Source organism: Ochotona princeps, chromosome 16 (genome assembly GCF_030435755.1).
Source record: "Ochotona princeps isolate mOchPri1 chromosome 16, mOchPri1.hap1, whole genome shotgun sequence".
NCBI classification, from domain to species: Eukaryota; Metazoa; Chordata; class Mammalia; order Lagomorpha; family Ochotonidae; genus Ochotona; species Ochotona princeps.
This window is the reverse complement of record NC_080847.1, coordinates 4269770-4285543: the sequence shown is the minus strand read 5'-3', so window position 1 is coordinate 4285543 and position 15774 is coordinate 4269770. Positions and strand designations below refer to the sequence as shown.

The 15774-nt window shown below is 48.3% G+C and overlaps 1 protein-coding gene across 1 annotated transcript in view; it reads left to right on the top strand.

Moving 5' to 3' along the window:
* The first annotated feature begins 321 nt into the window (after positions 1-321).
* PLCG2 (phospholipase C gamma 2) overlaps positions 322-15774 on the top strand; it is a 133361-nt gene continuing 117908 nt past the window's right edge. Inside the window, exon 1 of the mRNA XM_058675174.1 lies at positions 322-339. The gene's annotated coding sequence lies outside the window, so the exon portion shown is untranslated. The remainder of the gene's footprint in view (positions 340-15774) is intronic.

Here is a 15774-nt window from a genome sequence, read left to right as displayed (position 1 = left end):
GGACTCAGGGAGACCAGATGATTTGCTGGAAAACCTGGACTCCTTGGGCTGTTTTCTGGGCTCGGCTGCCCCCTAGTGACAACACGTGTCACCTGGTTCCTTTCCCTTGGTGAGAAGGGGACTCCAACTTACTCATACCCAAAGGAGTAACTTACTCATACCTCAGGAAACCTAGTCCTGGGGGGAATCTGACTGACCCTACCTTTCCCCATGTATTCCCTGGCTGACTTTGCTTGGGTTTATTAGACAGGAGGAGGACTTCAGTATGTGACCTTGAACATGGCATGTCACCTGTGTCTCAGGCTCTCTGACTTTCAGACATCACCGCTGCCCCATATGGTAGGTTCCCGCATCAACGCTGGGAAGGTGGGTGGTGGGTGGGGTTTCTTATTCTTGAGGAACCACTGACATTGGGGGCTGGAGCATTCTCTGTGCCCGGGGCTCTCCATGCAGCATCAGGAGTTGAGCAATGTGCCTAGCCCCAACTTTGGAGATGCCACTTGGCACCCCTATTTGAGATGATAAAACAAATGTCTCCAGGCAGGGGCAGATCTCCTGTAAGGGTGGTGGGGTTGCTGGGTCAAGTGCAAGTGGTCCACTGAAATCTGAATTCCAAATCAACAGCATGGATCTGTTTAGTATTATTATGGTTCCAACACCGCATTTTTCTTTGCTGCATCTGGAAACCCTTCTGGGGAGGGAACAGAATCACATTGGGTATAAAGCAGGCAGTGCCCTGCACATTTCTGAGAATGCTGGCAGGGCGAGGGTGCAGCTCGGGGATGGGGAGTGTGGAACAGGGGCTCCTAGCCCTGGAGAAGTGGGAGCTGGCAGGGAGCTGTGGTGGGGGCTGCTGGGGTCAGGCACAGGGTGGGGACATCTTTCTTTGCCCAGCCTGGGGCTGTGGGGTCAGAGTAGTTTGTGGCCCACATGAGCAAGGGCAGTGGCTTTCCCCCAGAGAGAACACAGAGCCCTCAAGGATGGGGCTGCAGGCTTCCCCCGCTCATTTGCAAGAGGGGGAAGAGAAGCTCTGAGCGTGGCTGTGGCTGGCTCAGTCATGTGGCCAACATGGGGTTGTGCGACAGGCAAAGCTGGGGTCTCAGTCTTTAGGCCAGGACTTTGGTCCCACGGCACAGAACCTGGCCTTGTCTTCAATTCCTGGAAGGTTTTGGGGGTTCTCAGTGTTTTCTGAGGCTGGGCTGGCAGAGGCCCCCCACTGCTCCCTGATAGCCCTCCAGGGAAGGACCCTGCCCCTTCTTCCTAGTCAGCCCTGTCTGATGGAGTAGGAGGTAGTGTAGGTGGTTGTTCAACCACTCGGGTGAGAACTGGCTCCACCCTCGCTGTGACCTTGAGGGAGTTATTTATCCTCTCCATTGGTTTCTTCCAAAGGATGATGAAAACGACTGAGCTGCTCTGTAGGGCTGATGCGAAGATCAAACAAGCTGACAGGTGCAGTATAGCAGTGGGGCAGGCAATAAGGTTAACCGTCTTCCTCTGCAGGCATCAGCCCCTCTCCTGTGGGAGCTGTCATTCATAGCCACCAACTAAAGGGCATGGCCCCCGGCAGTCATTTGCTGCCTCCTGTTGCTGCTGCCAGTCACTGGGGTGGTGGGTGGGCATAAGACCTGAGTAGAGGTCAGTGCACTGATGCACAGTGGGCAAAGCTTCCTTTTCCTATTGTGGGTGCTGAGGCTTGGGGCCTAGGTCTGGAACTGTACTCAGCTTCCCTGGCACAAGGGGCTGGCAAAGGAGGAGACCCACCTCATGAAGGAGTGGCTGTGCCCCTGGATCCACCCTTACCTGAGGCTCCAGGTCTTCCCCAGTATTCCTGTTTCTGTGAGACTACAAAGCCCTCATTTTGCCAAAACAATTTAGAGTGGAAGTCTAACCCAGAAAGCCTTTTTGTCCCACAGAGCAGAAGGGGTCTCCACTGCAGCCCCCTTCTCCCAGGGCCATGCCTGCTCTACTGCCTAGCACCCAGGCCCATACAGGCTCCATGATTTGATCTCAGGGAAGTAGGTCCTCTAGGTTTGACCTGTGATGAGGGCTCAGTCCCAATGAGAGGAAGCAAATAAATGGGTGTTGAGTGAAAGCTACTATGTGCTGGGATTTGGGTGGTGGTTTAGTTGCAATTGTGGGTGAGACAATGGTGGCTCAGAGAGGTAACAGGACTCATCACCAACACATAACCAGGGGGTGAAGTCACTGCCATTTGACTCCAGGGAATCATGCTCCAAAGTGGGAGTGCTCCCCACCAAGAGCTCATAACCCACAAGGGTGGTGGAAGCTGAAGGTGGGCGTTTGGCCTAGTGGTTATGATGTCAGAAGCCAGAAAGCCTATCTGGAGCTCCCATGTGGGCCATTAGCTTGAGTGGCCATTGGCCATTCCCGCTTGAGCCATTAGATGCTGCCTCCCAGGTGGATTAGCAGGAAGCTGGACCAGAAGTGTAGGGTAGCTAGGGCTCAGACTGGCACTCCACTATGGGATGTGAGCATGACCTGCGGTGCTACAAAGCTTGTGCCTATCCCGCTGGGAGGACCTTCTAAGAATATCCCAAGGGTACTTCCAAAAACTTGTGTGGAAAATGGAATGAACAGATGAGTTTATTTTGGTGCAAAAATTATTGAGATCTGGGCATGCAAGTGACCTCTTCAAAAAGTCCATGAACAATGCAATGAACAATACAATGAAAAATGCATTGTGGGTTTCTAAATTTTTGTGTACCCGAACTGCTATTTCGATTTCATTTCCCATGACCTTTGGCAGTATCCTTGCATGACACTGTCCTTTCCAGATAAGAGATGCCTGAGGATTTATTTCCCTCGGCACATCGGCTCCCCTGGAAAGCCAAGTCTGGGGGTCATTCATTTGATCAGCAATTATCTCTTGAGCAACCGCCACCCAGTGCACCAGTTTTGAAGACAGAGTTTGCCTGGAGATGAGGCAGATGGGAGCCCCACCTCCCTAGGACCCCATCCATGCAGAATTATGGCTGCACCACCTAACAGGTGCTGTCCCTGCACCTAACTGACCCTTAAAGTGCAGCCCCTCACCTGTGCACCAGCCCAGCCGGCCTTGGGCAGGGTAACCCCAGGATTCAGGAGATTTGAGGGGATCTAGCAGAGCCTTGGTGAACCAGGGTGGGAATTCCCCATGTGCTCTTCCCAAGAAATGTGTCCTTCCCCAAGAGTTTTGGGGGCCCTTGGTATGTACTGGGTACTGGGGGAACAGCTTCCAGGGCTCTTCTGGGGCGAGAGACAGGAGACAGATAGGGTGTGTGGAAACGCTTCCTGGGGAGGTGAGGAGTACACTGCCACTCACTGGAGGGCCAGCCCCTTCTCAGCTCAGAGACCTAGGTCCTCGAAACTCCTTCTGTTGCTCATTTCCCAGTTTGTACCACCTGTGTGCCTTCCTCTTGTTCCTCCTGTCCGAGGGGTGATGAGTGCTCTCCGTCACTCTTAGCCATGACACCTTAGTGTCTCCATTTTGTCCTTTTGGTTCTCAGTTCCTGGTGACCAGCTCTTTGTGTGACGTTATCTTGGCTAACATCTCCTGATGAGATGGGGCTTAACACAAACAGTCTAGCATCTGGCAGAGGGACCGGCCTGGGCAAAGGCTGGGAGGCTGGAAGGAGTGAAGCACATCACAGGAGCCAGGGCCCAGTGAGGCTGGAGAATGGAAGTAAAAGATAAGCTTGTTTTAGTGCAAAAAAGGGCTGAAATCCCTGGATATTGTATACATGGACTGGAATGCCATAGTATCCCTAAGTATGCACAATTACTGTGTAAAACAGCTGAGCTGGGATGAGCCTTTGGCTTAGCAGTTGGGGCACTGGCTGAAGAACCTGTGCCTGGGTTCAAGTCCCGGCTCTGCTCCTGACAAGTGTTCTACTGTTGCACACCCTAGGAGGCAGCAGGTGATAGTTCCAGTCCTTGGGGCCCTGTTGTCCATGTGGTAGCCCTGGTGATGCATGTGCAGGAGAGCCCTTGCTCTGTCTTTCAAATATATTGTTGAGGAAGGCAAGCTAGTTGGTTATTGCAGACTGGGGGGCTTGGTATCTCACAAAGTGGTTCACCGAGGATGGGGCCCCACTGGCTGAGAAACCCAAGTCACAACTCTTAGCTTCAACTCTCCCTCAAGGACGTGATGGCAGCTTTCACATCCAGCCCCAGTTCTTGTCCTCACCACTTCCTCCAGGGCATCCTTCTAGAAGACACAGAACCCAAGGCTTCCCCTGGCTTCCCCTGATAGTAGGAACCTGTGCCCCATTCCCTGCATCATATTTTTTTTAAAAAGATTTTTTAATTTGAAAGACAAAGGGACAGGGAGTAGAAAGGGGGGAGGGAGATGAAGAGAGAGAATGAAAAAGACAGGCAGTTCTGTCTGACGCTGGTCCACTTCACTTCCCAAATAACCCCAATGACTGAGGCTGGGCCCAGGTTAAATAAAGCCAGGAGCCTGGAGCTCCATCTGGGTTTCCCACATTGGTGGAAGGGACCCAAGTGCTTGAGCCATCTTCAACTACCTTACAGATGTGTTGGTAATGAGCTGGATTGGAACCTGAGCCAGGGCTTGCACTGGCATCCTGACATGGAATAGGGGCTGCACCACAATGCTGTTCCCCAAATCATATTTTTAAGTACATAAAAGAAATCCAAAGGCATATAAAGAAAACTAGCTGTATTGAAAAACTGTTAGCAGTGTATAACCCTGAAATGTGTCATGTGGCTGATACCAACGCTGGTTACCCACATATTGAATAACTAAATCTGGCAGGTGGCCTGGTAGGACCAGACTTTTCCAAGGAGTGGTCCTCATGAATGGCATTTTGAGATGAGTGAAATGACCATCATGTGATATGAAAATATGTGGGATTTCCACAGGTGAGAAAGTTTCAGGTTCTGCATGTAACTTCAGTGCTTTGTTGGCTGTGGTCACAATGGAAGAAAATGCTAAATTTCAGTGAGAGAACAGAGTGAATGAAGGGTATAGTGTTTCCCCATCCAAGTTCATGAGTCGCCTTTAACCACAGCCCTCAGGCTAAGACCTCTTCCTTAGTGGAGATGGTGAACTGTATTAATGAGAAACATTTTGATGTGCTGTTTATGGTCGAGGAAACGAAAAGACATGTTGAAATAGCAAAGACAGTTGTGAAACTACCCACTAAGGTGGAGAGGACCTAGATGTGCTTGACTCTGGAGTTAGAACCGAGTTCTAGGACCAGTGCCTCCAGTGGCCTCAGTTTATTCATGAAACCAGCGGAGATGCCAGGTCCCATGTGGAGGTGATGGAACAATGAGTGGAGTAACTGACATGACATGCCTTGGAGTGGACATTCATGGGCTAAATCACCTCCAATCACTTCCTCTGCTCACGGGCTCCTAGTTTCCGGGTGGACCACCTTGGCTCTACATTCAGCTGCAGCAGGATGATAAGGAAGCTGTGGGAGAGCAGGGCAGCCTGCAAGGACGAGTCATGGGCTTCTGGGTTGGTTGAGCACTGCTTGGGATTGCCATGCTGGGTGTGTAAATGAAGGTTAGCTGTAAGCCACGGCTCTGTTCAGAATGACTTGACACTGACAAATAATTGGGGACACATGGTAAATAACAGCTTATGCCCACCCCAGGGCCACTCACTATTGTGGGTGGTATGAGGCTGAGACTGGGAATAAAGATGAGCCATCCTGGTAACTTCTGTAGAAGGTAGGAGCTTGGCCCAGGCTCTGATCAGCAGGTCCGAGGGGCATGGGCACATGGCCCACCGGAGCAGCTGATTTCTGTGGTTACGCTTGACTCTAAAACCACTGTTTGGCTCTCTGTAAGAAGGTCAGCCTGTGAAACGGGGCTTCCCTCCTTTTCCTTTACAGCTGAGCAGTTTGTGCTTTTAGGGTACAGAATCCCATCACTCCATGAATGCCACGATCCTGAATGAACACTCACTGCTGGGCATGTGGCCAGAAATGGAGCTGGGCTTTTGGGGACAGGGAGGTAGAACGTGCTTTCAAGCCTCCCTGGGGACTGGAGGCCCTCAGTCCCTACTTTCCTTCCGTGAGGTAGGGCAGAGACCACAATACCGGAAAGCATAGGGACCGGAAACAGATGTTGGAGGGTGTCTGTTATATGCTACCTTCCGGGAAATTCAGTCCAAAGTGGCAGCAGGGCCGGGCAAAGCCTGTGGGAGTGATGTGTTTCAGTAGAGGTAAGTCACACCCGAGAACCAGTTCTGGGATCCAGGATGATCTCACACCAACGGGGCGGAAAGGGTAACAATTTTAGGGTTTAGAGTTTATGTGTAGGACTTTTTTTGTCTGAACCTTACCCCCAATATTCAGGTGCTGAGATGGGAGCTGGGCACACTCGTATGATGGCATGCTTGGCTATAGGAGGCATTTCTCACTCAGTGCCACACCACCCCAAGGCGCTCTCCCCTCACCTGTCAGCTGCATGTAACTTCAGTGCTTTGTTGCACATTAGGAATTAGCAGTTTGTGGACCTGATGACATGGGTTAAGAACCTACAAAACACTTGCCTGCCATCCTTGGACACAGCCGCTCATAAAGCCAACTGAGGGGCGCAGAAACATTGCTGTCTGTTTCAACACCTGTCTTGGCCCTTGTGTTTTGGGGGCTTGTGATTCCATTCAGATTGCAGCCTAAACATGTAGGGAAAGTCTTGCCATAAGCTGGGGGGAGCATGCAGATGAGAGTCCAACAAAGGGAAACCGGTCTTGGGGGGCAAGCATCCCCAGTGTATCCTCTACAGGGGGCAATGGGGCCGAACCTTTCCCAGCTGCCGGTGTAAGCAGATCTGACGACTCCATCGCCAGGGAACTCTAGAGCCACACTCAGACACTGCCATCTGAAAGGCATTTCAGGAAACTCGTTTCTGCACTTGACAAATGCATGGACATCATCTCGACACCTCTAGCCAGAGGGCAGGCACCGTAAGTGACCGTGTCCCCACACGCTGCGACATGGTATTGCCATTTAAGATAAGGAGAAGTAGCATCCCTGAAGTGGCATAACTTCAAAATGTGTTTGAATGAAATCTATGGTGACAAGAAAAAAAAATCAGAGAAATCAAGGTAAGGGGAATTTGTTAAACTGGCCAGGATACACAGTGTCATGAATGATAACACGGTTTAAGTCACTGCTGTCGATGGTGAGGAAGTGAGAAGATGTGGCCATTAACTGCAACGGACACTTCTTAAGGAGAATCTGAATTATTATGATTATGATCTTATTTCTTCTTCCTCTCTTCCCCCTCCTCCCCCTCCCCTTCCCCTCTTCCTTCTCTTCTCTAGATTTTTATTTTATTTATATTGGAAAGGCTGGGTTACAGAGAGAAAGAGAAACAGAGACAGAGAGAGAGAGAGATCTTCCATTCACTAATTCACTCCCTAAATGGCCACATCAGCCAGTGCTGGGCCGGTCTGAGGCCAAGAGCTTCGTCCGAGTCTCCCATGGGGATGCAGAGGCCCAGTGACTTGAGCCGTCCTCTGCTGCTTTCACAGGCCACAAGCAGGGAACAGGGTCAGAAGTCCCTGAATTAATTTCTTTCTTTTTAAAAAAGATTTATTTATAACTTTTATTGGAAAGGCAGATTTACAGAGAGAGGGGGAGACAGAGAGAAAGATGCTCCACCCACTGATGCACTCCCCAAGTGGCCACTGAGCTGAGCTGATCTGAAGCCAGGAGTTAGGAGCCTCTTCTGGATCTCCCACGTGGGTGCAGGGTCCCAAGGCTTTAGAAAACAATGGTGTACCACTGCTTCCCAGGCCACAAGCAGGGAGCTGTGTTGGAGGTGGAGCAGCTGGAACACGAACCGGTGCCCATATGAGATCCCAGTGCATGCAAGGCGAGGATTTAGCCACTAGACTACCATTCTGGGCCCAGTCCTTGGTCCCTGAATTTCTTAAAAATAGCTTTTAATAAAACAAAACAAAACAGAAAATCCTTTTAAATTAGACATCTGGGAGAATTTGATTTGGGGCTGTTCCTTATGTAATGGCTTCAAATCAATGTTAAATTTGCTAAATGTGACCATGCATATAGTGACTATTTAATGCAGCAGAACCTCTTTCTTCTTGGGAAATAACTGCCCAATTATTTAAGATTGAAGTACCAATGTTCAAATGGTTGAGGGAAAAGAAAGAAAATCCAAGTATGGTGTATGTCAATAATTGGTGAATTTTGTTTTAAACTAATGATTGCTTATTTCTGCAGGCTTGCAACTTTTTGATAGCATTACAAGTTTCAGAGTGAACAGAGAGAGGCCCAGCATGATGGCTCAGAGGCTAAATTCTCACTTTACACATGCCAGGATCCAATATGGACACTGGCCTGTGTTTCATCTGCTCCACTTCCCATCCAGGTCCCTGCTGGTGGCCTGGGAAAGCAGTCAGGATGGCCCAAAGCCCTAAGATCCTGTGCTTTTGCATAGGAGACCCGGAAGAAGCTCCTGGCTCCTAGCTTCGGATCAGCTTAGCTCCAGCTGTTGCAGACAAAGGATCATTCTTTATCTCCTTCTCTCTGTAAATCTGTGTTTCCAATAAAAATAAATAAATCTTAAAAAAAAAAAAAAGAGGAAGAGAGGCTAGTATTGTGGGATAGCAGGTGAAGCAACTGTGTGTGTTGCCAGCATCCCATACGGCTGTTGTCCTGGCTGCTTCATTTCTGAGGTAGCTCCCTAATGGCCTGAGAAAGTAGCATAAGATGGCCCAAATGCTTGGGCTCCTGAAGCCACGTTAGGAGGCCTGGATGAAACTCCTGGCTCCTGGATTCAAGCTGGCCCAGCGCTGGGGAGTGAAGCCATCAGGGAAGTGAATCAGTGGATGGAAGATGTCTCTGTTTTTCCCTCTGTATATATAATTATAATAAATAAATAACTCTTAAGAAAAAGAGGAAAAAATTAAGAAGATCCATATGTATTTAAAATTTTTTTAACTTATTTGAGAGAGAGAGAGAATGCTCCATTCTGCTGGTTCATTTCCCAAATCTTCCATTGACTGAAGATGAACCAGGGCCAGAGCCCATAATGCAGTCTGGATCATTGAGGAGCAGGATGCCAGTTCTTTAAGTCGTAACTTGCATCAACAGGGAGCAGGAGTCAGGGCTGGAACCGGGCACTCCAGTGTGGAGTGGGGGCAGCCTAACCTTTGGCTGAATGCCTGCTCCCTGCTTCCTGTAGGAGAAGCCTTTCAAGAGGCCTTGGGCAGATTCTACAAAAGCAGAAGGCAGAGCAGCAGGCAGAGCACACTGCATTTTGGTAGAAGTAGGGCAAAGGCTGACCCCCAAACAAGGATGAGGGGACAAAGGCTTAACTCGGAGAGGGTCAGGAGGTTGGTCAGGCGCTCTTTATGCCTCCAAAATTCTGTAGCATGTACTTTGTAACCTATTCAGATTAGGTTAACTACAAAGGAGGCTGCTTCTGGGAAAGCACTTGTGGTCAGGAAACCCCGGCCTAGATGTCCCTGCTCCCCAGCTGAGGCCTGGCAGTGCCCCCAAAGCAGAAGGGAGGGAAATTGGGACTTTCACATCCATTCTCGCATCTAGTCCTTATGGTAACCCTGTGGGCAAGGTGGGTTCATCAGGCCCATTTTACAGACTAGGAAAACTGAGGCCTCGAGGGGCTCAGTGGCATGCTGGCAGAGCTGGGATTGGATGGGACTCCTGTCCAACACTGAACTCGTCCCTTGCCCTCCTGCAGGTGGCTTCTCCAAGCACAAGGGGCTAGGGGTGGCATGAGAGATCCCAGGGCGTGGTGTCCACTTTCAGCTCAGCCCAGCCCACCTGCTTTCCTGCTGTTGCTCTCATGAGGGGCTCTCCTGCAGGAAACAGAAGTTGAGGCCAGCAGCGGAAGCATAGGTTTGATTGACGCGTTCATTGGTGGCTGGACTGGCTGTTTATTTGAAGGGTTGGGAGCTCAGCCAGCCGAAGGCTCTCTGCTGTGAGTGCTTGGGCATATCTTGGCCATCCCTGCAGGTGCGAAAATCTCTTTCTTGTTTTTTACACAATCCTGTGTTTCAACAAAATTGTCTTTTTAACAGGAAAAAGTGAAAGAAGTAAGTGGGCCTTTAAAAAAAAAGAAACAAAAGGATTTGGAAGGCAGTTAGGCCTTTCTGTCAAAACTGATATGCACCTGTTCGGTACAGGATGAGTATAGGCCTGACATATGGCTGTCGCCCTGATGTATTCATCCAGTGTTGAGATCCTTGGGTCAAGAATGACGATTAATGGAACAAAATTAAGAGGCAGAGTTAAGAGTCCACAAAGTGTGAGCAGCCATTTGATTCTATCCCACTCACCTCTACAGTAAAAAATCAAGTTGTAGAGGCATGTGATGCCCTTTGAAATAGTAAGCTATCAACATATGTGTAGAGAGATGCACTCCTGTTTGGGCAAGCATAGAAAACGATGTGCAGGTAATTGGAGAGTCCCTCATAGACAGTGGTGGCTGGCATTCATGAAGCTCTTACAGCCCTGCCTTGAGCACTTTTAACGGCTCACTGGATTCTCACCACGTTTGGAGGTGACTAAGGACTCTTGTTAGCTCCCTGATTTTGTAGATGGACAAGTTGGAGCCCAGAGAAGATAAGCAACCTGTTTCTAACCGTATAGCTAAGAAATGAAAGGTCAGGAGTCGAGTCCACAATTCCAGAGGCCTCTCCACTTCTAAGAGCCTGCAGCTTCGGGGGGCTCCCATCTCCCCTCCCTTGTGCCTGGAGGCCTGTGGTGGGGGAGGGGAAGCTCAGGATACCTCTATGGGGTTGCAGCATGTTCTGCTGTCCCCTGCTGGAAGGTTCCAAGAGACGCTGGGACATCTCAAATCCACTTTTCCCCAGTGGGTACGGGGTGGGACACATCTTTGAAGGTTGTCTCTCATTGGCTGTGACCACTTCCTCTTTTCCCTGGGTGAAGGCAGCTGGGCAGTGGCAGGGCAGAACTTGCACATACTCTGGATAGCTAGGCAGCTAGCTGCATACATATATACACTCTAGCTCCTATTGTAGTTTCCCTGAGGGGAGTCGGGTGGGAAGGTCACAGGCCCCGCTGGAGCTCCTCTCCTTTGGCTCTCAGCTTCCTCCTCCATGTAGAGACAGATAGTGAAAGCTCAAGGGGTTGCAGAAACAAACCCATGTTGCGCAGAGCCCAGTGCACAGCACGTGCTCAGCCACAGTCTCGGCTGTTACCACGCAGAGCCTGAGACCAAGTGCCCTGGGATGCCCCGCTACACCCCTGCTGGGCAAAGTGAGTCATAGCCCTCACCTTGTCCTGGTTCACATCTCCCTCTGGCCAGTGGCCTTGTCTGCATCTTCACTCCACCTGTTTGACAGCCACCAGCTTCCTACCAATGGCAAGTGTGACCCCACCTTCAGGTGCCCATGGAGCATCCCCTTTCTTTAGTCTTCAGACTTGCTGACTCATCTAACCAGCTTGGCGAAGCATCTGTGGCTCATGGCAGGAGAAGGTTCAGCCCAAGGTACCAAAATGTTCTGGTTGTCAGTGGTGGTGTGAAGTGTGTGTGTTGTGAAAATTGGATTTTGTTTTTGTTTAAAGATTTATTTATTTTTATTACAAAGTCAGATATACAGAGGAGGAGAGACAGAGAGGAAGATCTTCCATCCGATGATTCACTCCCCAAGTGAGCGCAACGGCCAGTGCTGCGCCGATCCGAAGCCGGGAACCTGGAACCTCTTTCGGGTCTCCCATGTGGGTGCAGGGTCCCAAGGATTTGGGCTGTCCTCGACTGCTCTCCCAGGCCACAAGCGGGGAGCTGGATGTGAAGTGGAGCTGCCGGGATTAGAACCGGTGCGCCCATATGGGATCCTGGCACGTTCAAGGTGAGGACTTTAGCCACTAGGCCACGGTGCCAGGCCCTGAAAATTGTATTTTGTATTTTGTGTTGTATAAAATTGGATTTTGCACAATTTTCTGTTTAAAGGTTTATTTATTTCTGTTGGAAAGGCAGATCAGATTTATAGAGAAAGATCTTCCATGCTCTGGTTCACTCACCAGATGACTGAAATAGCTGGAAATAAGCTCATCCAAAGCCAGGAGCCAGGGCTTCTGATGGGTTTTCCATGCAGGTTCAGGGTCCCAAGGCTTTGGACCATCCTCTGCTGCTTTCTCAGGTCACAAGCAGGGAGCTGGATGGGAAGTAGAGCAGTTGGGACACGAACTAGTGCCCATGTGGGATCTTGGCATTTGCAAGGTGAGGATTTAGCCATTGAGCCATTGTGTCAGGCCTGGATTTTACACCTTTTAAGCTTGTAGTTCACTGACATTGAGGACATCTGCACTGTTGTACCACCAGCAGCACTGTCCCTGCCTGGAAGCTTGCCATCAATCCAAACTGGTTCTTGTGTTCCTTAAACATCTTCTCACTCTCCCTCACCTTCAGCCCCATGAATGCTTGCCCACTCTGGGTGTCATATAACACCCAATTGATTTATTTATTTCTATGTGTTTAAAATACAGAGTGATTATACACAACACGACTTCTTCTATCCAATAGCTCACTCCCTAGATGACTTGGACAGCTGGATCAGACTGAAGCCCAGAACCAGGGATTTTGTTGAGTTTTTGTGCATGAGTTACAGGACTCTGTAACTTAAGCCACCTGTTGCTACCTCCCAGGAGCATTAACAGGAAGCTAGACAGGAGCAGAGGCAGGCCTCAGTTGTCAGTACTCCAGTAAGGGTGTCCCAAGCCACAGTGCCTGTTCCCCTCAGCATTCGTCCTTTATGACTGCGGCTTATTTCACTTAACATCATGTCCTCCAGGTTTGTCCTTAGAGTAGCATATGTTTGTGTCTCCATCCTTTCTGTGCTGTGATGATATTCTGTATGTACGTACCATGTTGTGTTCATCTATCCAGTCTGTCAATGGATTCTTGAGTTTTGTCTCCCTTTTGGTCATTGTGAATAATGCCCCCTTGGAACATGGGTGTCAAAATGCCTTTAGGAGTCTGTGTTATAATAATTTGGGGTTTATAGCTGAAGTTGAGTTAGTGCTTCATACAGCAATGCCATGTTTAGTTGTCTGAGGAACTGTCTCTGTACCTGTACCTGACTGCCACACATTTTCTATAAGTTGTGTCAGGGACCCCAGTCATTTCCACTTGCTGAAATGTGGTAGGCAGTGTAATGTCCATGTATATTTTGAGGAGGATTGCCTGAGCTGACACATTGCTAAAACAAAGAATGCTGAAAAGAGAATAATTTCGGAGTAGTCACATCTTCTTTGCTTTTGCATGGATCATAGGGAAAATAAAATAGGATCCAAATTCAGTATCCCACCCACTCATCCATCCATCCAATCACCCATCCACCTTCATACACACCACCCATCTGCCCATCCATCCATCCACCCACCCATCCATCCATCCATTGTCCAACCCATTCATCTATCCACCCACTCATTCACCCATCCAATCATCCATCCATCTTCATACGTACCACCCATCTGCCCATCCATCCATCCACCCGCCCATCCACCACCCATCCATCCACCCATCCATCCATCCATCCATCCATCCATCCACCGTCCAACCCACTCATCTATCGACCTACTTATTTACCCATCCAATCCCCCATCCATCTTCATACGTACCACCCATCTGCCCAACCACCCATCCATGTATTCATCCACTGTCCAACCCACTCAGCTATCCAACAACTCATCCACCCATCCAATCATCCATCCACCCAACACCCATCCATTCATCCATCCATCCATCCACCATCCAACCCACTCATTTATCCACCCACTCATTCACCCATCCAATCATCCATCCAATTACCCATCCACCTTCATATGTACCACCCACCCACCCACCCATCCATCCATCCATCCATCCATCCATCCACCATCCAACCCACTCATCTATCCACCCACCCATCCACCTATACACTTACCTAACCCTACCACCCATCCATCCATCCACCATCCATCCACCTTCCATTTATCCATCCACCCATCCATCCGTACATACATACATACATACATCAACCCATTTATTCATCTATCTTTTCATCGTTAGGGTCCTTCCAGTTGTTATACAAACATTTGCTGGGCTCCAGTTTTCTGCCAGGCCCTGGAAACAAAACACACAAAACCTAAAAAGCCTTAAGAGTAATCCTGATAGCTAACAAAACAGTTGTCTGACACTTTCCTCCAGTGCTTTTATTTAAATGTAAAATCGGCCTATTGAGGCATAAGCCACATATCCAGCCATCCAAGGGTTTAAAGTGTGGAATTCAGTGCGCTTGTTATATTTACGGTGTCATGATATTATCACCACAATGAATTTTCGATCCTTTTTGTCATCCCAAACAAAAACTCCATTCCCATTGAACAATCACTGCCTTTGCCCTTTCTCTCCTACCCTGCTCAGTAACAACTATGATTTCTGATTCTATAGCTTCTATGGACATTTCATGTAAATGGGATCAAATGATATGTGACCTTTCATGACTGACATTTTTGACTCAGCTCAGTGTTTCCACAGCTCATCCGTTTTGTAAAATGTATCACTACTTCATTTCTTATTATCGAATAATATTCTGTGGTGTAAATAGACCACATTTTGTTTACCCATTTATCTACTATTTGACAACTGCTTGGGTTGTTTCTGCTTCAGGTTACTGTGAATCATGCTGCTATTAGCGTTCAGAAACAAGGGTTGATGTGGATGTTTCGCTGGGGTACTTACCTAGGAGCGGAATTGCTGAGTCATACCATAACTCTACACTCAACTTTTTGAGGAACTACCCTTTGGTTTTCCAAAGCAGCTGCACAACTTTACGTTCCCACCAGCAGTGACTGAGGGTTCTGATTTTTCCACATCCTCTTCAGTACTTGTTACTGCTGGTCTTTTTTAAAATTTTTGCTTCTTTATTATTATTGTTATTATTATTATCATTTTATGATACAGTTCCATAGACCCTGGGGTATCCCTTACCCCCTTCTCAAATCCCCTCTCCCCAGCCACTGAGTTCCCCTATATTATTACTATAGTATAGTCCTTCATAAACAGTCATATGTCCATCATTGCGGGCATGGTCAATGGCAGAAAGTCCAGCATCCTATTGTCAGGACATAGTTAACAGCTTCATTGGGAGTCTATCTTTGTCTGGAAGTAGAAATGCATACTGCATTGTATCCTCACATCTGGATATGATAGTTTCTATAACACAGTTACTGTACATCCCTTTAAATGAAAAGTCACAAAACAAAATCAGCAACAGGAACAAAAACAGAAATTAAAAATGCAATGGAGATAAATAACATGCTACTGAATGACTAATGTATCACTCAAAAAATGGAAAAGAAAATCAAGAACCTTCTTGAAGAAAATAATGCAACTGTATGATCTATGAGTCAGAATTTAATAAGTGTTTTGAGAGATGAAACTAAAAAAAAATCAAAATCCATGAGATATAGTTTCCGCTGATCTTTATTGGTGAGATATGTCTCCTAGAGGCAACAAATAGATGGGTTTTGTGTTTTTTTAATCCAGTCTACTAATCTATGATGTTTGATTGATGAGTTTGATCCGTTTACATTCAGGGTTAATATGAATCAGTGATAATTTGGTCCTGTCTTTTTTTTTAAGACTTAGTTATTTATTTTATTGGAAAGGCAGATATACAGAGAGGAGGAGAGACAGAGAGGAAGATCCAACGATTCACTGCCCAAGCAGCTGCAATGGCTGGAGCTGAGCCAATTCAAAGCCAGGAGCCAGGAGCTTCTTCCAGGTCTCCCATGTGGG